At 39.7% G+C, this 24,863-nt stretch overlaps 1 pseudogene across 1 annotated transcript; it reads right to left on the reverse strand.

The window, feature by feature from the left end:
• Nucleotides 1-396: 396 nt before the first annotated feature.
• Nucleotides 397-20,997, reverse strand: LOC148871642 (microtubule-associated protein 70-1-like; annotated as a pseudogene). The gene is made up of 11 exons (XR_016106721.1): nt 20,646-20,997; nt 15,093-15,178; nt 9,899-9,964; nt 9,611-9,781; nt 9,211-9,381; nt 8,925-9,080; nt 8,708-8,854; nt 8,127-8,198; nt 7,505-8,041; nt 7,228-7,409; nt 397-797 (listed from the first exon to the last, which is right to left on the reverse strand). The product of XR_016106721.1 is annotated as a microtubule-associated protein 70-1-like (transcript).
• Nucleotides 20,998-24,863: the final 3,866 nt, after the last annotated feature.

The raw sequence follows: 24,863 nt of genomic DNA on the forward strand, positions 1-24,863 counted from the left end.
AAGTGATTTTCTAAAAGTGTTTCCATAAAAGTGCTTTCATAAAAATACTTTCATAAAAGTGATTCTGTTGTTTTCAGTTTTGATTGATTTCAAATTGAACAAGGGTTTGGCCTCATGATCGGTTTATTGGAATGGTTTAGGTCTAATTCAAACCAATAAGAATACAGACCAAATTATTTTGGTTTGGCCCAATCTAATGACTATAATGGACCGCCCAAATCCGATTTGATAAAGTTTGAATCGGATTGGATCCAAACCAAAACAGATCAATTGACACCCCTACCATAGGCATAGGTTTGACAAAGATTTGCCTCAACCCAGTCCGAATTTGAACTGGTCATCAGCTAACGCATTCAATCACTTAATCCTGTTTGTTAGACAACATCCTATTTGTAATACTATGCACAAATTGGGATGATTCAATCTTATTCCTACAAAAATATACAACAGGGCAATGCCACCCTGAAACCCAAAGACGGTTCTTTACAGACTGGCTTAGCCGAGGCACGGGGAAAACGAGAAAAAAAAAAGAAGGGAAAAGGGAAAAAAACAACCATTCATCTCTGACACAGCCACATCAACCTCAGAAAGCACCCAATGATACCGAATAGCCTCTAATCACTCCCTTTTGAAATGTAGGAGCAACAGCAGGCCAGATAAATATATAAAATTAGAGGGGGAAAAAGGCAAAACATAATAAAACAATACAAACCTATGACCGGAGAACTGAATGCAAAAATCATCCCGTTCCAGTCATTGCCTTGCAGCCGAATATGCATTATGAGTGCCGTAAGTTCCTGTAGAACAAAAATAATCTACACTCCATAAGCTTCAGTACTTGAGCTGTATTATAACAAAATACTAAGCAATTAGAGAAGCTAATAGGTACCAAGTGCAACACAATACCAAATCAAAAGTACAACAAAATCTTAAGTATGATATTTACAGCCAAACCCACCTAAAGCCAAAATTGTAGTGAGAACTGTAATTGATGGTTTAGTTTCTTGCATTAAATTAAATGGTAATTTGCACCATAATCAAGGTTCAAAGTATCACAACATATCGGCTTATTACACATATTGGTTTTCAGGATCACCAATACATTCAATACTTTAAATTGGTTCTAATTAATAATGTTAAAATGAATGTAATTATGTTATGAACAAGACTGAATTGTTGGACCCAAAAAAAATGCAACTGTCGATACTTTGAACCTTGATCATAATCCAGAAAGCTTTTTGTAATCTGAAATGTTCTCTTGGGAGGGTTAAGAGTTTTTACCCCTCCCTTTGTATTTTTCTATATTAATATCTCTTAATAAAAATATTTGTTACTTATCCAAAAAAAAAAAAAAAGGAAAATGTAACTTGGAATCATGAGCCTATCTCAATCCTCTCATGCTCAAGGGCATTTATACTGCTACCCCTCCTCTTTTGACAATCTTTCATTTAGCTTCCTATATAAATTGTGTGGTCGCATTGGTGCATATACAACCACTCCCTTGGGCTTGTCTTTTCTAGCTAGTAACACCATTTCTTATTTGAGAAGGTAAAATTCTAAATCCACTACGGCTGCCAAGCAGGTCTGGCCAAGATATTTTCAACTTCAAGATTAAGAATATCAGATGGAGAAGATTGATATAATTCGGTTCTGCCTTAGAGTTCTGTCTGTCTGAGATCAGTTATGTAGAAGGAGAAAGGTGGAAGAAAGAGAGAAAGAGAGAAAGAGAGAAAGAGAGGAGAGAAATTCTGGTTCGAATTGGAAGACTCAACTTACCATCTCCCAGTCGGCCAGGCAGTATTTATATTATTAAAAATAACTGAAAATACCTATGTGCCCTTACTTAAGTTAGGAGCACTGGTTCCAACACAACATTACAGATCAGCAACATTAATCTAGGTATAAGGACAGAAATACCCCTACGCTAACACTCCCCATCAAGCTGGTGAGTATATATCATATACTCCCAGCTTGTTACATATGTAGTCCACACTTCCCCGACTCAAGCCTTTTGTAAATAAGTCTGCCCACCGATTTCCTGTATTAACATGTATAGTGTCTAGCTCTCTATTCAGCATCTTCTCCCTCACAAAATGACAGTCAACCTCAATGTGCTTGGTTCTTTCATGAAACATTGGATTAGAGGAGATATGAACTGCAATCTGATTATCACAATAGAGCTTCATTGGAGTGTTAATGTTGTACCCTACTTCCTGTGAAAGGTTCCTTAGCCACACTAATTCACAAGCGGTGTGCGCCATAGCCCTATATCCTGCTTCTGCACTGCTTCTTGCCACAACCATCTGCTTCTTACTTTTCCATGTCACCAGGTTACTTCTCAGAAACGTGCAATAGCCTGTAGTAAACCGCCTATCAGACATAGAACCGGCCCAGTCAGCATCAGAATACCCTTCTATTTCAAGTTTTCCGCCACTCTTGTATATCAGACCACGACCCGGAGCCCCTTTTAGATACTTCACAATTCTCAGAACTGCATTCCAATGAGGAATCAGAGGTTTTTGCATGAACTGGCTTACCACACTAACCGCAAATGAGATGCCTGGTCTAGTAATGGTTAGGTAGTTCAGTTTGCCACAAGTCATCGGTATCTGCCAGGGTCTTCAAACACTTCACCCATATCACTGCTTAGCTTGGTATTTGTGTCCATAGGTGTTTCAGCTGGTTTGGCACCCAACAAGCATGTTTCTTCCAGCAAATCAAGCACATACTTTCTCTGGCACAGGTTAATACCATACTTGGATCTTGCTACCTCTATCCCCAAGAAGTATTTCAACTTACCCAGATCCTTTGTCTGAAAGTGATCCTGCAGATAAGTCTTCAACCTGTCAATGCCAATGTTATCATTCCCAATAATAACAATATCATCTACATACACCACCAACAGTATTTTTCCTCCCAGAGAGTCATGACTAAATACAGAATGGTCAACTTTGCACTGTTTCATACCAAACTTCTTTACCACCTCACTGAACCTACCAAACCATGCTCGAGGAGACTGTTTAAGCCCATATATAGCATTCCTTAGTCTGCACACTTTACCATCCTCCCCCTGAGCAACAAACCCTGGAGGTTGCTCCAATATAGACCTCCTCGAGTAAGTCACCATGCAAAAAGGCATTCTTGATATCAAGCTGATATAGTAGCCACTCATACATGGCTGCAAGAGAGATCACAACACGAACTGACCCTATCTTAGCAACCATTGAGAAGGTCTCTGTGTAGTCAATACCATAGGTTTGGGAGTACCCTTTTGCAACCAATCGCGCTTTTAGGCGTTCAACACTACCATCAGGCAGATACTTAACCGTATAAACCCATTTACAACCAACAGCTTGCTTCCTAGGAGGAAGAGCAGTGAGGTCCCAAGTATGACTATGATGAAGGGCTGAGAGTTCTTGTTCCATGGCTCGGCACCACCCTGGAGAGGCAAGGGCTTCCTGGACATTTTTAGGGACAACAACTGATGATAACAGGGTGACAAACTGGCGATGGGAAGCGAAAAGGCGAGTAAGAGAAACATAATTAGAAATGGGATGAAGGGTGCAAGTACGTTTACCTTTCCGCAAAGCAATGGGTAGATCAAGCTTAGATGCTAAGTGCGGGTTTGGTGCTAGATTCATCGACGGAGATGTAGCCGGAGGAGTAGTAGCTGGTGCGCGTGGGCGATGTGTATACACATGACGAATAGGTGGGCGTTCAACAGGTGGTGGCACCGGAGGCAAGGGTTTGGTCACGGCTAGAACAAAGGAAGGAGGGTCAACAACGGGAAGTGGAAGAGGAGGAGGAGGAAGAAGAATCACCGGACCCCAAAAAGAACGGAGTAAACTCAAAGAAGCTGACATCAGTACACACAAAGGACCGTCAAGAACCCGGATGGTAACATCTATACCCTTTCTGGGTCCGAGAATAGCCAAGGAAGATGCACTTGAGAGAACGGGCATTGAACTTGTCATTCCCGGGACCCAGATTATGGACGAAGCAGACACACCCAAAAACTCTCGGCGTAAGAGGAAACAGAGACAAAGTGGGAAACAAGACCTGAAACGAAGAATGACCATCAAGGATGAACATGGGCATCTGATTAATCAGAAAGCAAGAGGTAAGCACTGCATCACTCCAAAAAGGTTTGGGAACATGCATGAGGGATCTTGTTGTTTCAAGGAGATGGTGATTCTTTCTCTCAGCCACCCCGTTTTGTTGTGGGGTGTAGGTACACGAGGTCTGATGTATAATGCCGTGTTGGTCCAGGTATTCCTAAAATGATGAGGATAGATATTCGCGACCATTATCAGAACGAAAAACTTTGATATGGGTACCAAATTGGTTACGAATCTTAGCATAAAATTTCTGAAAAATGGTAAACAATTCACTTCTTTCTTTCATTAAATAGAGCCACATCATCCTTGAAAAATCATCCACAAAAATGACAAAATATATGTATCCATTATATGACATCACTTTATAAGAACCCCAAACATCTGAATGAACTAAAGAAAAATGACTCGACACATGGTTATCAACCCTAGAACTAAAGGGAACACGATGGTGTTTCTCAAACTGACACGACTCACAATCCAAAACAGAAAGCTGACTCAAGGACGGAACCAAGGACTTCAAGACTTTTAGCGACGGATGACCAAATCGGCAGTGCCACTAAAAAGGAGAAAGAGATGACTAGAGAGCTGTTGAAGTTCTACCGCCACCACCGTCAAGATAATACAGTCCACCTGCTTCATGCCCTCCACCAATCTTCATCCCCGTCTTGAGATCATGAAAAACACACATAGAATGATAGAAGGTAATGGAGCAATTAAGAGATTTGGTCAGCTTACTAACAGACATAAGGTTAAAAGGCAATTTATGAACATACAGAACTGAAGAGAGGGATATAGGATCTAGGTCAACATTACCAACACCACAAATTGAGGATGTGGAACCATTAGCAAGGGTGACAGATTGTGATGTTAAGCAACGAGATAAGGAGGAAAACACACCTGGATTCCAGTCATGTGATCAGAGGCTCCAGAGTCAATGATCCAGGGAAGACAAGCCATACCTGAGTGAGCGAAAGTCGTCGTGTTCTGCTGTGATTGGATAAACCTCTCATATTCATCAAGGGGAACACTCACCATCTCCTTCACGGGACCATCTGTGGATGTAGGAGGCATCTGATCAAATGAATGATTCTCCTAACTAAAGTTGGAACTTGAGTCACCGGTCACGGCATGATTGGCCCAGGTTGAGGGAGGACCATGTAGATCATAACAATAGTTGATGGTATGTCCATCCATACCACAATGAGTGCACTTCCTCGGGCCTGAGCCACGTCTTCTACCACCGGATCCCCCTGAATCTCTACCCCCAGTACGACCACCACCACGATTATGAGTAGACCCACCATTGCCACTTCGGCCATACGCAGAACCACTACCACCACCACAGCCAGACTAAGCTCCCCTAGCTCCACCTCTAACACCACAGCCTCTCGTTACAGCAAAGGCAGATCTATCTGAGATATTAGAATTCTCAATAGATCCGATAGAAATCCTCCGGAGTCGAGCAAATACCTCTTCTAAGGAGGGAAGAGCTGATCCTCCTAATATCTGAGCCCATACTGGTTCATATTCAGACTTTAGTCCCACCAAAAATCTGGTCACATCAAGCTGCTCTCTCTGTTGTTGCTGAATCTTGACATCAGAAGTGAGAGGATGATAGACATTCAACCCATTACGTATGTTTCTCATGTTGGCATAGTACTCCTCAAGACTCTGATTGCCCTGTTGCAGGTTAAAGTACTCTTGATATAGCTGATAAACTTTGGTTGTATTGTCCTACCCCGAATACAATTTCTTCGCATGGTCCCACACATCTTTGGTAGTATCAAGAAACATGAAGTTCACACTAATCCTAGGTTTCATACTGTTCCACAACCATGTGATGATCTGAGCATCCTCTTGCTCCCAGTCTTCATACTCGTGAAAGTCAGAGAAAGGTTTCTCCTCTCTGATGTGTTTTACCTTCTTCTTTGCCTTCAGAAAGACTTCGACGGATTTAGCCCAAGGCACATAATTCTCCCCATTTAATTTAATGGATGTCATCTGAACATTCAGGTAGTCTGTAGGCACCATCACACTAGGTTTATAATCGCTATTATCTCCCACTAGGTCACACCTGTCACACTGATTGCAGCACTTATTGTTGTTGGAATGTGTGCTCTTTACACCACAAACCCTAGATCACACCTGTCACACTGATTTCAGCACTTGTTGTTGCTGAAAAGTGTGCTTTACACCACAAACCCTACTCCTACAATTACCTGAAATCTCACCACTATATAATCATATCTCTTCCTTCGAAATGCATAAAGAAACCAGCATAAACCCTAGCACATTACTGTCTGAAACCCTAGCACATGGTCTGAAACACACTTCCTATTTAATCCATAACAGATACCATGCACTAAGATCTCTTACCTTATCACTGAAGTAACAACCATACGGGCAGGAAATCAGTCCACACACGACAGCTACTGCACACACAACAGCCACTGCACACACAATTCGGCCCTCTATTATTCCTCCACTAGGAGAGGGCGATCTCAGAAATCACAGCCACTGACCACATACAACCTGACTGGAGGCATAGAAACCTCCAAGGGAAGAGGGCGATCACTCCTTTTCAGCCCTTTCCCTTATCTCCAATCGAATGCAGAAAAAAGAGGAAAAACCCTAGATAGGGTGCACAGAGAATAGAAACCTAGGCAAGCAGAAATCTAGGCAGATTCAAGTTGCTCTGATACCATGATATAATTCGATTCTGCCTTAGAGTTCTGTCTGTCTGAGGTCAGTTATGTAGAAGGAGAAAGGTGGAAGAAAGACAGAAAGAGAGAAAGAGAGGAGAGAAATTCTAGTTCGAATTGGAAGACTCAACTTACCATCTCCTAGTCGGCCAGGCAGTATTTATATTATTAAAAATAACTAAAAATACCTATGTGCCCTTACTTAAGTTAGGAGCACTGGTTCCAACACAACATTACAGATCAGCAACACTAATCTAGGTATAAAGACAGAAATACCCCTATGCTAACAAAGATAAAGTGTATTCTTACTGGAAAAATTCACTTACATTTTAAAAGAGGTTAGATATGACTCTGCAAATGATCCCAGTTTACAGTAAATAGAGAAATATAGAAATTAAAAACACTACCTTGCAAAAAGCAACTGAGAACTATTAACAGCCCCCATGGGAGCACTGAGGCGCCGTCCCCTTGGATCATTGTTAGCACGCATTGCTGCAACTTCCTTTTCCATTGAAGCTACTTCTCTTCGCACCTTTTTGGCCTCAACTTCCATTGCTTTATTCAAGGTATCAACCTTCTTTGCCAGCATCTGGTAAAACAATATGATTTAAATACTAACAGTTTAAGGAAACAAAAGAAAAGAAAAATCCCAAGATGATATAGAGATAATAGTAATGTTGAAACCTCAATTGCATCATCCTTGTCCTTAAGGCTCTGATCCTTCTCATGACATGCTTTTCTCAAATTAATAACCTCTTTTTGTAACATATCATACAAAAGTCCAGACACATAATCTTCATGATCTGTTTTCATGTTCTCATTCGGTTTCCCATTTGAAGTCTCTTTACATGTACTAGCTGTCTCATTACTTTGTATGCCATCATTGGTTTGGTTGTCAGTAGTATCTTTCCCATCTCTGTCTGATGTAACCTTGCTTCTGTCAATTGATCTGCTACCACCATCAAATGACCTTGATGAACATTTCACATTTTTTACCAATGCACTTGCACTGTTGGAAGACACAGTTGCAAGCCGTAAATTTGAAGACCTCCTTGATGAAAAGCCATTGGCATAATTTCTGGAGAAGCTTTCCACTCCACCAAGGGACTGCCTTCTTGAAGGCCCATTGCTTATGCTTCTTTCTGAAGTAGTGCGACCATTGACACTGGGAGAATGTCTCAAACCTTCTTCAAGAACTTTTAGTCGCAATTGGTATCTTTCCTAAGAACCCAGCTCAAACAATGGCAAAACTTATTTAGATGATGCTAAGTTATCAAGTCCTCTATAATTACTGAAACTTCCCTACCTTCAATTGAACTGCTGACCTTGCAGCACGCTCTGCTACTGCCAGTTTATCTCGAAGTTGTTGCATTTCTCCCTGTATTAGTATAATAAGCTAATATAGTTCAGTACTTCAGTCACCAAACATGAAAAGCATAAAAAAAAATTACTTTCTGTACAATACACCCTCATGACCTGAAGTATCATTCTAGTTAGAAATAATGCAGAAATCCATAATCTAACTAGAAAATGTCAAATATCTGAAGCTTCAATGTTTCCCTCTAATTTTCCCAAGAGTTACAAAATAGCCCCAGAAAGAAAAGATTAATCTAGAGTCGTTATAGTTGTGATCCTTGCCAAAGTGGTCTTTAATGAAGGCACCTCTTGCATTTCTTTCTTCTGCCAATATTTTGTTTTTAATTCATTAACCAAAGTAGAACTTCACCAAAATCTCCCAAGAATTTATAGAAAAAAATAAATAAATATCCGCAAGAACAAGTGGCATTCTTGTCATTTCCATAATAAGAACTCACAATCCAAATCAATATAAGAAAAAGGAATTAAGAGGAAAAGGAAATAATGCAATAAGGGTAAACTATAACGTGCCTGAAAAAATCTTCTCTCTTCGAGTCATTGCTTTACAGGCATTACTTTGTCATTGGCATCTTTCCATTCATTTGCAACTACAACTGCAACACGGTTTGCAGTAACCTTTGCACGAGCTAGTTCCCGGTCAAGAATTTTCCTCTCCTCCTAAGATCTTGAGATTTTAGGATAGGTATCTTATTTGAAAGACTAATTGAAAAGAAAAAAGGAAACTCACATTCATTTCCTGCACTTTTCTTTGGTAATCGCGCACAGCATTGGCAGCAGCCCCACCAGCAAGAACAGCCTCCTCTAGCTCATGGACGGTTTGACTTAGCTTTTCTACCTCTGCAACCTTTTGCCTATGCATTTTGTCCAAGATCTTGTTCTCTTCCTGATAAAGAAGCAATAGATCTTACATCCACCCATGTAATGCATCTCATGGATGGCCACCACCATGCCAATAGCACCATACATGCACCTTAACCTAAAGTAGGTAGTCAAATATCAAACAGATGAAAAACCTGGCATATTTCAATCTGCTTCATTAGCTCCTGGTTCTTGTTTTGCAGATTTTCAACTAATGATGCCTTTGCCAAGGCAATTTGAACAATCCTCTCAGCCTCAAGCAGAGCAGCTTCCTTTGATTTAGTAAGTCAGTCAAGTGCTCTATTATCATCCTGTATCTTTGCAACCTGATAATCCAAAACCCAATTTTCAAATACACACAGAAAACTCATCCTTATTATGAATGGTTTTTGACAAATTATCCCAACAGACAAGATTAAACACCCCACACTATTTCACAAGCAGACTACCAAAAACCAAATGCATGTATAATATGAATAACTGTCTATATGCATAATAGAAATAATACTGGCAGTAACTGCAAACAACAAAATATTGGAGTACAGCTTTACATACCTCCAGCCTAGCAAGTTTTAGCTCCGCCTCAAGTGGAGTGATGATGGCCTCAATAGGAAGCATATCATCATCCTTTTGAGCAGCATGGACTCTTCTAAGTGTAGCTTCTGCTGCAAATTGTGCAGCAAGAGCTGCTTTTTTCTCATCATTTATCTTCTCGGTCTCAAGATTCTATAGAAAAAGATGATACAGGTGAAGTCAGAATATACTCATCAAATGTGAAAATAACTTTCAAGAAATTGATAAAGAAAAGTTGAAGCAGGCAAGAGCAAAAACTATACACTATACCTTGTTCTCCAAAAGAATTTCAGTAGCCTTTAGCTTTCCTTCCACTTTTTTCAGCTCATCGGTTAGCTGTTGGCATCAACCAGAAACAAAATAAGATGAAAGTAAAAACAACAGAAACTTCAATCCATAATGGCATGCATAATATGCAAAATGAATTAAAATTCTACTTTTGCTAAAGATAGTTTTCTAACAAAACGGCAGAATCCCCAAATTCAATAAACCAGTTAATTTTATCAAAAGACAATCTTCCAAAAAAAAAATAACAAAAGAAAATCAACACATAAGGTCCTCTTTGATGCAGAATACAGCCTGCAAAGTTTCAAAAAGAGAAGAAAAGCAACTTCGAAATCAGCACCATCAAGAAAATCAACTCCATTCAGCAAACTAGTAATGTATACTTAAAATCTTGAGCTTCTGTTAAGCATGCAAGGTATCCTACTTGAAAATTTTTAAATTGTAAGGTACAAGGAAAAACACAAGCCTGAGGCACAAGGCATGACGTGAGGCTCACACCTTTCTGAAGCAAGGAACAAAATTTTGAAAAAAAAAAAGAAAAATAAAATTATTATTAATTCAAAAAATGCAGACCAAAATATTAGAAAAAACTAAATTCTTTAAAAACACCCATTGGCTCAAAAAACATAAACATAATGTAAGTACATGTAGATCACCACCGCAGAACTTGCGATGAGGATCATAATGACACAAAGGCAACCACCATAGTACCTGTGATGAAGTCTATGTCCACGCCAAAAGGTAGTACAACCACATTGTCAGCAATTGAAATCGTAAGGCCTCATGACCCAACTAACCATATAAGACCTGCGATGACACCTGCAATGAGCTCACTAATCTCCTTACTAACAAAGATATCATTCAAAATAAGAAATTGTGGAGATACACACTGCGATGATAAACACAAGTGGCATAACCAATGATCAATGTGCTATCACATTCACCAGCGCTCTCAACTCAACCTGAAATCGCAGGGTGCCTCTAAGGCAGTAGCTATGTCAGTCTGCTTGCAATATCACATAATTATTGTGTCAGCCATGTATGGCAGGGGTATTTTGGTGTTTTCCATTCTTTTATGATTTGTACCGTCGCCCTAATATAAAAATATAGAGTAGCAAGTGCCATCAGCATGCTTTTTGTCTCAGACAATTTTTTTTCTCTTCTTCTCCTCTCTTCTTTCTTGGAAAATATGGTATCAGAGCAGGACATTGCTCTCTGAATCCCCTCCTTTCTGACCATAGCCTTTTTTCTTTCCTCCCTAGACTGAGAATGGAAGAAGCAGACTCACCCCAGTTCTGAGAGCATTTCTGATGCTATCAAAGAAATACAAAAAAGTGGATGGTCAATTGAAGCTTTCCCTAGAGGTCAATTGAACATTTCTGGGTTTAAATCTTCAAAAAATCTGCTCAGACTGAACAGAATCAAGAATTAGTTTGTTTGTAGCCTCTGTTCTTGGCAATAAGTCCAAGAACAGGTTGTGTTTTACATTGACCAAATGGTGCAAGGGAGTGTTTGACCTTTGTAGGTCATGAGTGACCTGGTTCGACTGGCAGGGGACTGCAGCATTTTTTTGTTGATGTTTGGGACCTGTATTGTCCTTTGGAAAGGTTGGTTGTCATCTGTGTCCTGTACATGTGTGTGACAGCAGTTGCTGTTTGTGAATGTGTTTGTTACATGCATAAAAATCTATAAGGAGTGGGGATGGTTTTCATCTGTGTGTGTGGACAGAGACAATAGGTCATTTGTTCACTCTAAAGTTATTATATACGGTGGTAGTGGCAAGGTGCCAACCAGCTGGTTGTTAAGGTCTCCTGCTGGTCATAGTGGAGACTTGGGTAGCCCTTCAGAAATATAAAAAAAAAAAAAGTAAAGTTATTATATATGGATACCATAAGTTTCTGCAACATCTAGAACCACATCTAATTTGGGTGGACTGAATGGTGGTCAGGATACTTTAAATTTTCCTATGACTATCACTCCCTTGGATGGTAGGAACTACTTGGCTTGGTCCAAAGAGATGCAGCTGTATATTACAACCAAGGGAAAGGCGGGGTAATATCCATGGGAAGGTAAAAGGAACCTAGATTTCTGAATATGACAAGTGGGACCAAGAAAACTGTATGATTATGTCATGGCTTCTGACATCCACGTTACCTTCAGTTAAACAGAATTTCATGTGAGCTGAAACAGCTAAAGAAATATGGGAACAAGCAAAAGCAACATATTCAGAGCAAAGGCATTGTGCCAAGATTTACTAATTACAAGTTGAATCTTCAACATGTAAGGAGAGGAGTTTCTCTGGCTACTATTCAGCCCTAACTTCAGTTTGGAAAGAGCCAGATTACTACCAAAGCATTGAGTAGGAAAGTGAAAAAGATACCAAAGCTTATAAACATCGTGTCTCGGCAGCGTTTGTTTGCTTTCCTGTTGGGCCTCAATCCTATGTATGAGCCCATTAGAGTGCAAATTTTGGGCGGTAAGGACCTTCCATCTATTCAAGAAGTCTATGCCCTAGTTCAGTCAAAGGAAAGCAGTAAATCAGCTATGAATGCTCCTGAGGGGAAGACTGTTACCTTAGCAATAAGGAGAAACATAAACTCATGAAAGAAATCCAGGCACACCCGTGAAACTTGTTGGGAGTTGAATGGGAAGCCAAAGTGGGCACAAGAGTTGAGAAAGAAGTCAGCACCAAATCAGAAGAAGTATACCTCAGCCAACTTAGCAGCTCATGATTCATAGCATGGAAATTCAGCAGTGACTTCATCTCAAGATCCCCCCCCCTCTCCCGGTTCTAATCTCAAGGAGGATAATATTAACTCCTTCCATGACCATTTTGAGAAATACAGTAGGGCTCTTAGACATTCAGATACTAGGCCTACTCCTTGAACTTCTTTTGCATTCTCCTCAGGTAACTCAGCCTCTGCCTTCCATGTAGCCTCTAAGACTCTGAAACCCCCATGGACTATTGAATTCCAGAGCCTCAAACCATATGATTGGTAAGTCAACCCATTCCATTCATATACCCTCCTCTCAAGCAGAGATCAAGTGAGGTTAGATCAATGAGGTTAGTAGATGGATCTTTCTCCTCCATTGCTAGCCAGGGATCTATATCTTTGCCATTTGGTCTTCCACTATCATATTTCTTGCATGTTCTAAGTTTACCTATTAGTTTTTTGTTTGTTATTAGTATTACACATGCTTTGTTGTTCAGTAGTCTTTCGCCCACATTCTTGTGTTTTTTAGGATTTAGCCTCCGAGAAGGCAATTGGTAGGAGAACATGGTTGATGGCTTCCATATGTTGGAGAACAAAGTTGGTCTTGTAGTTGTCATTGAGTCAATCAAGTATGAGTCTTGTTGTGGCACCACCGTTTGGGTCATATGTCTTTTGAGTCTTTGAAGCATTTATTTCCAGAACTGTTTAAGTCTGTGTCAGATAATCATTTTCAGTGTCAAGTGTGTCAGTTGAATAAGCATTATCGAACTTCATTTCTTTTACGTAATAAAAAGTCAGATCTTTTTTATCTTGTGTATTCTAATGTGTGGGGCCTATTAATATTCCAAGTAAAAATGGCTATAAATACTTCATATCATTTATTGATGATTTTTCTCAATACACTTAGGTTTATCCTATGCACTATCGAGAAGAAGATCCTAAACTGGTGAAAGACTTTCAACGGATGATATGTACTCATTTTCAAACTAAGATCCGAGTTTTCCAATCAGACAATGCGAAGGAGTATTTCCAAGCCTAGGTTGACTTGTGCTTCCTTTTTTAAAGCCTGAACTCAACCTATTCATCACCTTGGTTTGTCTTTCCCTGTTAACGAAGCTTGGTCTAATCCTATTCAACCTAGGCTTGGTGCTTTTTGTCGGGAAGCATTCCTGGAAAAAAATCAACACTTGTGACTTATTGCAGAGAAAGAGGCCAAAAATTTGTTTATCTCCTCATTGGTGTTTTATGTGCAAAGCTGAACGAGAGAATGGTTATCACTTACTGATCTCTTGTCACTTTGCTAAATGTATTTGGGAATGGCTCTTTTCATTTTTTTTAGGTGTAGGTAGACTCTCCCGTTGAATGTGCAAAGTCTATTTGCCCCTACGTTTTTCAAATGGTCGTTAAAAAGAGGGAGAATCATGTAGAGAAGTGTAAGGGCAGCAGTTTGTTGGACCTTATGGGAAAGGAACTTAAGAATCTTTTCAGATAAGGGGTTTCAAGGTATTTTGGAGGTGATTAACATCAGAGCGGTGCACTGGCTTAAGTCTTTGGAATTGTTTAATGACTTCTCGTCTGATAATTTGCTAAGGAATTGGAAAGAGGTTGCAAGTTCAGCTCCGGTGGTAGTGACTTCTTTACATGCTTGGGCTACTAAGGAAAGAGGAAGGAAAAATAATTGCTCTTTTCTCATATCCAATAGAAGTGGGTGACTCTCTTCGGGCTGAGATCATGGCAGCCTTGGAAAGAGTACAAAGAGCCAAGGACTTGAGCATTACTAAATTGATAATAGGACACTCCAAGTTGGTGGTGGGATGGCTAAAGAAAGAGATGACTGTATTTTGGAACTAGAAAAATGAACAGAGGAATTTGTGATTCTTATTTTAATAAAATTTCCTTTTCTGTTATTATCAAAAAAAGAGGAAATCCAAGTGGTTAGCAAAGGATATTGAAATTAAGCTGAATTGGATTAAAAGAAGTGCTAACTCTTTTTCTAATGGGTTAGCTAAGCAAGGGATGAATAGGGTTGCTTTGTTTTGGGCTAACATGTAAAATGGTTTTTGTTTCTTTAGATTGGGGAGTTAACAGAATTTATCTCCCCCTCTCCTCTAGTGAGTTGTCTTTTAATTCTTTGGCATTTTTTTATTTTTTTAGCATTTTTTGCATTTCTGTGCCTTGCTTTGAAAAGGTACACACCTCGCCTTGCCCCTTGCACCTCAGGAGCAAAATACCCCTTGTGCTTTTTTGTGCCTTGTGCTTCTAAAACACTAGATTTACCTTTAACATATAACAACTCACTAGAGGTCATCAACAATATGAAAGATCAAAATGAAATGTTCAGATGCATTTTTTGACTTCAGAGTTGAAAAAAATTATAGAATCTCATATTCTTTCTCAGTTCTCATTAAGGTTTCTAAACATTTATGCACAACTGGCTATTAACATTTTGGTATTTCAGTAGTTACCTCTTCAACAGCCTTTTCTTTGAGACGTTCCGAGTACTTCAGCACCTTAATCTCTGCTTGTGCTTCTCCCAGTTCCCTCTCCTTATCTGCAAATATAGGATAAAGACCATAAAGTAATCAGAGGTTGAACATGTACACCTGACCTGTAAAAGCTATACTTTTCTCGGAGATTGAATAATTAGATGTCCATAGGCTTTTTTTGTTTTTTTTTTTTTTTTGAAAGATGAAAATGAAAATTTTATTAAGATGGAAAGTAAAAGCTAAGGGAGAGATTCCCTTAATACAACAGCACCAAGAATAACGACACAAACAGCACTCTGAGACAACAGATAAACAAGTCAAAACACAGTTTTTATCCCAAATGATTCAATTCCAGCGGCTGTAGAAGTGATTAAAGTTAAAGCCTCAGAAAAAACTGTAGATGGTAGCCCATTTCACCAGAAACCTCTCCACGTTTCCACAAATCCTCTCAACTGGCAGAGCTTGATTAAGAAAAGCCCTGCCATTTCTTTCCTTCCAAACCACCCAGCAGACTGCTCCAGGCACTATGCCCCAAAGGATCTTTCCCCTCTTTGATAAGCCTTCCAAACTCCAGGATGAGATCAGTGATTCCAGATCTGAGGTACAGCCCAAGAAACACCAAACATGTTGAAACAATGGGACCAAACTTTGGCAGATAACTTGCAGTGGATGAGAATGTAGGTACATGTTGATCACTACAACCGCAATAGTGTAGAAGGTGCTAAACCAATGGCACAGAGACACTCAACAATTCGGCACAAATCTGCGATGAGCTCCGAGCCTGCACAGACTAGCAATGAGCTCAAAGCCTATACAAGCTTGTGATGAGCTCAAGGCCACCACAGGCCTACAATAGACTCAAGGCTGTGATAACGAGGATAAACCCAAAGTCGCCAAGGATCTACGATGAGCACAAAGCCATCACAAGCCTACAATGAGCTCACAGCCATCACAGATCAGCAACGAACAAAGAAACATGATGACTGACCAATGTCACTCGTGAAAGGACACCCAATAGGAATAAGAGAGACGTGTAAGTTTAGGAGACTCAAAAAAGGAAATAGCATATGTGTATTATGAGAATCCTCAAATGAAAGGAAACATTGTCCTAGAGAGATCTCATAAGACACGTGGCGAAAACTTAGCAATGTCCCCCTGACAACTTACATCGAATCAAAGATTCCCTCTCCAAGTGGGAATCAAACTCTTTTGACTCCTTCCTTTCAGGAGCTCAGGATCTCTCCCTATAAAGGGAGACGTAAATAATAACGAATACAACATTCTGTCAACTAGAGCCCTTAGCCTACCCTTTGCCCTCAGCCTTCCTTTGTCTTTCAAGGAGACCTCCATACGTAGCCTTACCACACCACTCACAAAGAGTATGATTCACATTCCAGCCCCAAGCCACACGCTGGTTAGAGGAGCCAACCAAATTTTTAAACAATAATTTTACTGTAAAACAGTCTGAATTCTCACTTAACCACACTAACTTGTGTTCAAGAGTGGGTTGGGGTCCTACACCTTCTAGAGTATCAACATGTTTAAGAGGTCCTCCAAATCCCAATCATTTACTTCTCTGTGCAAACAAGGGATTCAAACCTACTGGCCACCTAAAGTTTCATGTTTGAGATGCCCATAAGCATCATTACAAGCAAGGTAGAACAAGCAGGGTAAAATCCCTCCACCCATCACATAAGTAATGGTGCAAATTGTTGTGCCAAGAAAGAACTTCCAAACACAAAATATATATCATCATCATCATAATCCAAGCCTTACCCCAACTATAATGGGTCAGCCACATGAATCCTGGTTTGCCATTTTGTTCTATTTAAAGCCATATCCATTGTTAAATTAGTAGCACTTAAATCATTTTTCACCACTTCTACCCAAGCCCTCTTTAATCTACCCCTAGCCCTTTTAGCCCCTTCAACCTACAACAAATCATTTCTTCTTGTTGTTAGACAGTGTGTATGCCCTCAACTCCAACTGATGTATTGTATATAATTTTGTTATGAATAAAAGAAATATTCAGTTCATGTGTCATCCGGTTGTTTTGCTAAATACACTTAGTTCATATAAGTATTATGTATGAGACCACATGATTGTTATAATATGTACTTAAACTTCACAACCAGTGGATACACTTGGGGAAGTCTACCCTGCCAAGGTTATCATTCTCACATTGCCAAAGGTAGTAGAGCAGTGGCAAAGTGCCAACCAACTGGCTGGTAAGGTCACTTGCTAGTCGTAGCAAAGACTTGGGATCAAATCCCGCCTGCACCTGGGTTGGGGGGTCATGGATTGGGGGACCTAAGGTGTTGCCCTCCAAAATGAAATAAAAAAAAAAAAGAGGTAGTGGAACAGTAAGACTCAGTTGCTCAGGTTGTGACCTAAGGTGTGAGGATGAGTGTTTGCAAAAAACAATGAATTGGACCAAACCTAGCTTGTTTCTGGGCTTTATGACAAGTGGAACAACTGGATGTTGCTTTCAATCCCTAGACTTGATATTGATATTAGATTGAGTATCAAACTTGTCTACCTTTAATATACCAAGCAATGAGATCCTTCTAGGGTCAAATATCTAGGTATGTTGGGGCATCCAAGGACAGTATGTCCACCGAAGATCAATGTGATAGGATCTACTCCTATGTCAAGGCATAGAGAACACTTTGTACAACTTCCTACTCAGAGTCCTGAATCTATCGGCAAGCGGCAATAGGATTATCTGAATACTCAATAAAAGATCCAATGGTGTTGGAAGTCAAACACCATGTCATAAGGCAAAGAGGGAAAAAGTCCTTCCCTTAATGTGGTGTCAAGTCTTTATAGCAAAGGGATTGATTGCAAGTGATTAATTAGGTTGCATTGACTTGATCATCACATAATGGGTTGAAGCAATAGAATTGGGCCTTTAGGACAGTAAAGTTCCAAGTGGTTTTAAGAGTTCAGACACTTAATGGGCTTGATCACTTAAGCCCATAACGGCTATGGTCGAATTAGCCTATAATGGCTAATTAAAACTTAAGTGGCCAACCCTACTAGCTTGCATTAAGCATGTGATATGTTGACACTCCCATTAAGTTGTGGGTCCCACACCATATAAGTTGTAATCTCCTAATTGGATAAACATTTTCCAAAAATAATAGAGTTCGAATGGATAGTTAAGAGTCTTACATTAGAGTCCTAGTCAAACTATGTGCTAGATAAGTCTAGTAAGACTAGGATTTGACTAGTTTGACCAGTTGAAGGATTCAAATATAATGACTGATTTAATAGAGCTGGACTCTCTCCAATCTTATCCTAATAAAGGTGTCATTTGCCAAGTCTTTCTTGAAAGATCTTCTTGCAGATCTGACAGCCAAAAGACGACGTGAGCTTTTGCATTAAGATCTTAGCAGCCTGAAGACCATTTGGTTAAGGCATGTCTTCCCGCACATCTTTCTACGCAAAGACGTGATGAAAAATGTGGAAAAGCCCCATTTGGAGCTTCCCAAAAATAGCCCAAAATGGGCTTCGCACATCTTTTTGAGGCAACATCTTTTGGCAGCTAGATCTTTTCCCAACCAAACGGAAAAAGACAAAAACGTGGGTTGTCGGCCTTCTAAACAGCCGACAGCCCACACAGAAAGATGCGCCAAACGAGGCCAAAATTAAGAGTTGTAAATTAGGAGAGGGCTCTTGCAGCCCTCCCAAGTCTATGAATAGAGACGAATGAGAGGGGATCGAACCATGCTTTTTTTCTCCCTACTAGCTGAATTCAATCCCCTCATAGTGAGACATTTCAACTAGGGTTTTGAACAACATTCAACCAGAGCTAATATCCATTGGTTCAAGCACAATTCCAGCCTTCACTTGGGTCATGAAAATTACCCAAAAACATGAAAAAGGTTGGACCTTTGTTACTGTACTTTCTAGAGAAGAAATCTAATACTGCAAAGATAGAGTTGCGTCATCTTCAACTTGTTGCAATGTTACTGGGAAGATTCAAGCTTGAGTGTGAACAACACTTAAAATTCTGCATTTGTGGACTTCAATATCAGGCAATGCATTCAATGTTTATCCAAAAAGATATGATCTTTCATGGTCCAAGAACCCAATCGGTCCTATGAGGAAAAACCGGTTTTCTGATATGTGCGATTTCAGCACTACGGTTTTGCGAATTTTTGAAATTCCACCTCTCTTGTTGTTGGGATTTTGTGCACAATATGATCATTGGATGATCATCTTTCACTTAAAAGTGTTGTTGATTGTCTTCTATGCATGTGACCAAACCATCTAAGTCTATTCTCTCTCATTTTATCACCTATTGATGCTACTCCTTTCTAGCTTTTTCACTCATCCATTTCAGCATATGCATTTTTGACATACTCATTTTTTTGACATGTTGCTTCTTGACTACCAACACTCTGCTCCGTACAACATAACCAGCCTTACAACTATTTTATAGAATTTTCCTTTCAATCTAAGTAGCATTCTCATATCGCATAAAACACCAGATGCAACCCTTCGATTTTTCCATCTTGGTCTAATTCTATGGGCAATTTCCTCCTCAATCTCTCTCTGATTATGAATTACCAAACCAAGATACCAAAAAAAGGTCACATTGAGTTATCTCTAGGTCTCCAACCCTAGGTGTACTCTGATTTGCACTCCTATTATTATTAAATTTGCATATCATATATTTCACTTTAAAACTTCTTGTTTCTAAGACATTTGTCCATAAGTTTAGTTTTTGCATTAGGCTTATAAATATAAAAACAAATATAAAATTTGCACGATGACAAAATAAAGAACAGTTATAACAGCTCCCTTTCCAACCTTTGTATCCAAGGAAAAGAAGTTAATGAAAAGATGTCAAGCTTTTGAGTTAAGTTGCGTTTTGAGGTTAGTGAAGATCCAATTGAAATTAAAATGGTGAAAATGCATTATGAGTTCTAAAATTTTGAAATTTTAAACTTTCTAACAGGTATTTAGCGTTCTAAAATAGAGGTATTGTTTGCGTTAATTAATGAACAACCCCTACGCTCAAAGCAACATATATTTAAGTAAAATTGAATTAAGAGAATGAAAATCCAAGCAAACACCAATCAGGAATTTGAGGAAATAAAACAAAAACGAACAAATGCAAAAAAAAATAAAAAGAAAAGAAACGCCAGATATTAGGAGCACCACTAACATTGCAGAGATCGATAGAAACATTTTCTTCTTTTCGTATTTATTTGTTTCTTAACGGCTCAACCGGAACTCCGAATAAAAACAAAAAGGTATTGTTAAAACCCTTTCAAAGTGCATTATCTGAACATGAAGTGACAATGTAATCGTTTCTTTTGAGTTTATGTGCATTCAACTAGAAATATCAAGATTTAACAACCAAAATGAGTATTACACCAAAAAAACTAATAAACAACAGTGATGAGAAAGGGAAATAAAAGAGATATCATTTCTCCTCATAATTAAGTAAACTCTCGTAGAGAAAAAAAAAAAGTTGAGAAATTTGATCAACAAATGAAAGAAAATTTCGAAATCCTTCACCTCTAACTTCATTTTCGAGACGATTGAGCTCGACTTTGACTGGATCGGAACCGTGCAAAAGGTTGATGAAGTCGTCGATCTCAGAACCGGCCCGAGAAATCGAGCTCTTCTTCCTGGACTTGAACGAAGCCATTGTGGCTACATTCGTGGGTTTAGCAAAATCCGAGCTTGGTGTTACTTCTCCATTTCCAATGTGCGCATATGCCATTAGAGATCTGCTTGTGGTTCAGGCATCAAAAAACTGAAAACCTAGAAATACACTGTGTGCCTTGGAAGGAGAGGGAGAGATCTCTGGGTCTTATTTTCCTGCAAAACCGAGAGTGAGAGAGAGAAACTTTTACTTTTAATTAAGCAGTGGTTTAGGCGGGGTTTAATATCTGAATGAGAGAAACATTAAAACAGTGTGTTTATTCAATAATATCGTGTATCTTAGGTATGTAGCGGACCCACAGGTCCCACACGCATAGGTGAATGAGAATTGAGAAGAAACGATATGGGACCCAGAAGTTGATGCAAAGCGGTTTTGCCATTTAAAAAATAAAATAAAAAAGCGGTTTTGCCATTTTGAATGACCGAGAGGTTAATTATTATTTTATGTATGGCAGAAGTTTATGGATTGGAGGACTATTATTGTCGTAATGTTACGGTCATAAAAACATACTCCATTACCTTGAGATGGGTAGGTCTTGTGGTTGCGGTAAAATAGCATAAATAGGGGTATAAATAGATCTAATTCGAATCGAATCAAATTATCTCAATTCGATTAGATTATATTAAATCTTAAATTTGAAATTGGATTTTTAAATATCGTTTATATCCTTAAGTATAAGTTGATTTAATTTTCTCGATATAGTTCAATGCTTTTTTGGGTTTATGCTGTTGTGTTTTGTGAGACTTGGGGTAACTCTATGATAGGTGAGAATGGTCTTATAGCGAGTTTGCATCTCTGCCCCACCGCCTGTCGCCCCACAAACGCCCCACACAACATGTGATTACCACATGTCCAGTTACCTGCGGTGGGGCATTCCCGCTAGACCTATTTATGGGCCAAGCCGGTTCGAGCTCGGGCCAGGCTTTCACTCTATATTAATAGATTTTTTTAAGACCCAAGCTCGGCCCTCATAAAAATCCCAAAGCCCAGGCCTGGGCCCAAGCCGGAAGTCTATCTCATGCCACTGTTATTGTTGAAGTGGTTGAATAGAGAGAGAGAAAGAGATAAATTATAAAGAAAAATAAATAAAAATATACATATACATTCTAATAAATATTATGTATTTTATATAAATATATAAAATGCATATTATATATTTATAAAATATATAATGTTGAGTCAGGTCGGGCCAGGCTCGGGCCTGGCTTTTTTGACAAATCCCGAGCCTGGCCCGAAACACAATCGAGCTTACTATATTGGGCCTAAGGTCAGGCCCACGGGCCTAATTACATGTCCAAGCCAGTGCGGGGGGTGGGTCGGGATGTGCCGTCGAGCTACCCGGACCATGAATAGGTATAATTCCCACGTGTGGGGCTAATGGGACGGTCGTTAGCTTGTCCCGTTTGCCCTAAAATGAGCCCAAACTTCCTTTCTCCCATACAACGTTTTAAAAAACAACTTAGAAACAGAACCCTTTGGCCACCGGTTTCCAGGTCAATGGTCCGACCATTCGGTTCAAATGAATGGCCCATTCTAAGAAATAAATTAAAAAATAAAAAATGGTCAAAAATCGTTGAATGGGTCAACGGTTTGACTGCTCGAGTCAATGGGTTGTTGACTTTTTCAACAGTTTTTGGCCAAATACCGAGTTTGGGGTAAAACGGAACCCATTGACCCGGGCGTACCTGGTAACAGTGAACTGGCCAAAGCGATCGACATTGTCGGAAATGGAGTTGGATCCAAGCTCGGGTAGAGGGGAGTAAAACGGGGGTCAGATACAATTTGGGCCCGGGAACCGTCTAGGCAATTGGTTCCGTTGTCCTAGGTCGTCAACCCGTTCAACGGTTTTTGTCCGTTTTGATTTTTAATTATTTTTTTATTTTTTTAATTTATTTGTCAAAATAGCCTATTCATCCCGTTTGCCCCAAAGCAAGCCCAAACCTCCTTTCTCCCATATTCCCACCCCCTCAATCACAAATCAACATTTTAAAAAATGACCAGGAAACGGAATTGTTTTCCGGGTCAATGATCCGATAATCCGGTTTGAACATATAGGTCATTCTAACAAATAAATTTAAAAAGTAAAAATAATGAAAAATAAAAATGGTCAAAACCGTTGAATGGGTTGACAGGTCAATAGTTTGATTGCCTAGGTCGACAGAACCGGTTGCCTAGACAGTTCTCGGGCCGAACGATCCAACCGTGTCAATGGAACCAATTACCTAGATGGTTCTTGGGCCGAACGGTCTAATTGTCCGGGTCAACGACAGTTCGAAAACCTTGCTTCAAATCGCATTTGTCTCCCGTTCTACTCCCCTCTATCCGAGCTCGGATCCAACTCCATTTCTAGTAAGGGCGATCGCTCTGGCCAGTTCATTGTTACTAGGTACGCCTAGGTCAACGGGTTTCGTTTTACCCCAAACTTGGTATTTGGCCAAAAACCGTTGAAAAAGTCAATAACCCGTTGACCTGGGCGGTCAAATCATTGACCTATTCAACTATTTTTAACCGTTTTTTATTTTAAATTATTTTTTATTTTTTAACTTATTTGTCAGAATGGGCCATCCATTCAAATCAGATGATCGGACCGTTGACCTAGAAACGGGTGGCTAAAACGATTCCGTTTCTGAGTTGTTTTTTAAAATGTTTTATGGGAGAAAGAAAGTTTGGACTCATTTTGGGGCTAACTGGACGAGCTAATGGCCACCCCATTAGCCCCATACGTGGGAAGGCCCCATTGCGTGCGACTGGACATGTGGTAGTTGCATGTTTTGTGGGGCGTTAGTGGGGCGACAAGCGGCGGGGCGGAGATGCAAACTCATGTTTAGCTAGGTAGAATTAATTCAGTTATGTTGGGATATGTTTGGTTCTATGGTGGGTTGGGAGGGTCTAGGTTTAGTTTTGCGTCAATAGGTTGGGTTATTGTCTATTTGTGGTTAGGTTTTGTTTACTCGATCTAGCTATAGTCAAATTTTAAATTTTCGGCAGATTAGCTAGGGTGTGGGTGAAGGGATGGGAGATCCATCATATGGATGGCCGAACCCTACAAGAAGGTGGCAAAATTTCAAAAATTTCTTTCTCTCCCATCTGGGAATCGTATTCCCTAATTTAGAAAAGTGCATTTTCAAGGTTCGTTCTTGAATCAAAACCAGACCAGATCTGAAACCAAAAGGGAAGAGAGGGATATACCTAATACAAAGTAACAGTAACTCCCAATGTAGGTGTTCATGCCCAAGGAAAAGACCAAAACCTGCCTCCACTGAAGATGACACAGTGTATGGTGAAGCAAGATGAACAAGATAGTTCTTCAACAAGAACTTGAACTCTTCACCAAGAATCGAACAAGGGCTAGTGAGCACGACTTCAGATTGTTTTTTTTAGAAATAAACAATATCAATAACCTTTCTTGATCAGTTCCACAGGTGGAAATCGAACTAGGTAGGGGTGGTAAGAATAGGGAGAATTCTACAGGTTGCCAAGTGTGTTTAAACTGAAGAATCTACCCCCTATTTATATGCTTCTTTGGATTAGCCTCTTAATCCAGTTAGGAAAAAGTTTCTTGATCCAAATTTGATATTTGGATCTGGACTATTATAAGACTTATCTTATCCTTCAGCTAATCCTAATTAGATTATAAACCAAATTTCTCCCACTTTTAATTAATTGACTTAAGCCCAGTTCGAAATGGTCTTTAGGCCCATTAAGTCGCGTAGCTCACTTACCCTTTAATCTGCTAGCTAACTTGGCTCTCTTTGTATGGCGTGGGATTCTAACATCGATCTACACATCAGCTACATGGGTTCAACCCAGCCTTTGTTACAAGGCCTGGCCGAATACATTGTAGGATATAGTGAACCCCTGAGTCCTTCACCATGGGCTCTTAATGAGCCCAACATTTACACTAAATGGTTCTTGGATCCAACCACTTTATAAAAATCCAAGGACTGTTGGCAGATGCAAGATTATCCCATCAGGTATTACTCTCAATGGTCATACACTTAACCTCTCAGCCCTTAATGATCATACACTGCCCGACAAGGGCAGACCTCTCCCTCGGTTACAAGGTA

The sequence above is a fragment of the Nelumbo lutea genome, chromosome 2, assembly GCF_056320005.1.
Source record: "Nelumbo lutea isolate HS-2025 chromosome 2, American lotus-T2T, whole genome shotgun sequence".
In the NCBI taxonomy this organism is placed as follows: Eukaryota; Viridiplantae; Streptophyta; class Magnoliopsida; order Proteales; family Nelumbonaceae; genus Nelumbo; species Nelumbo lutea.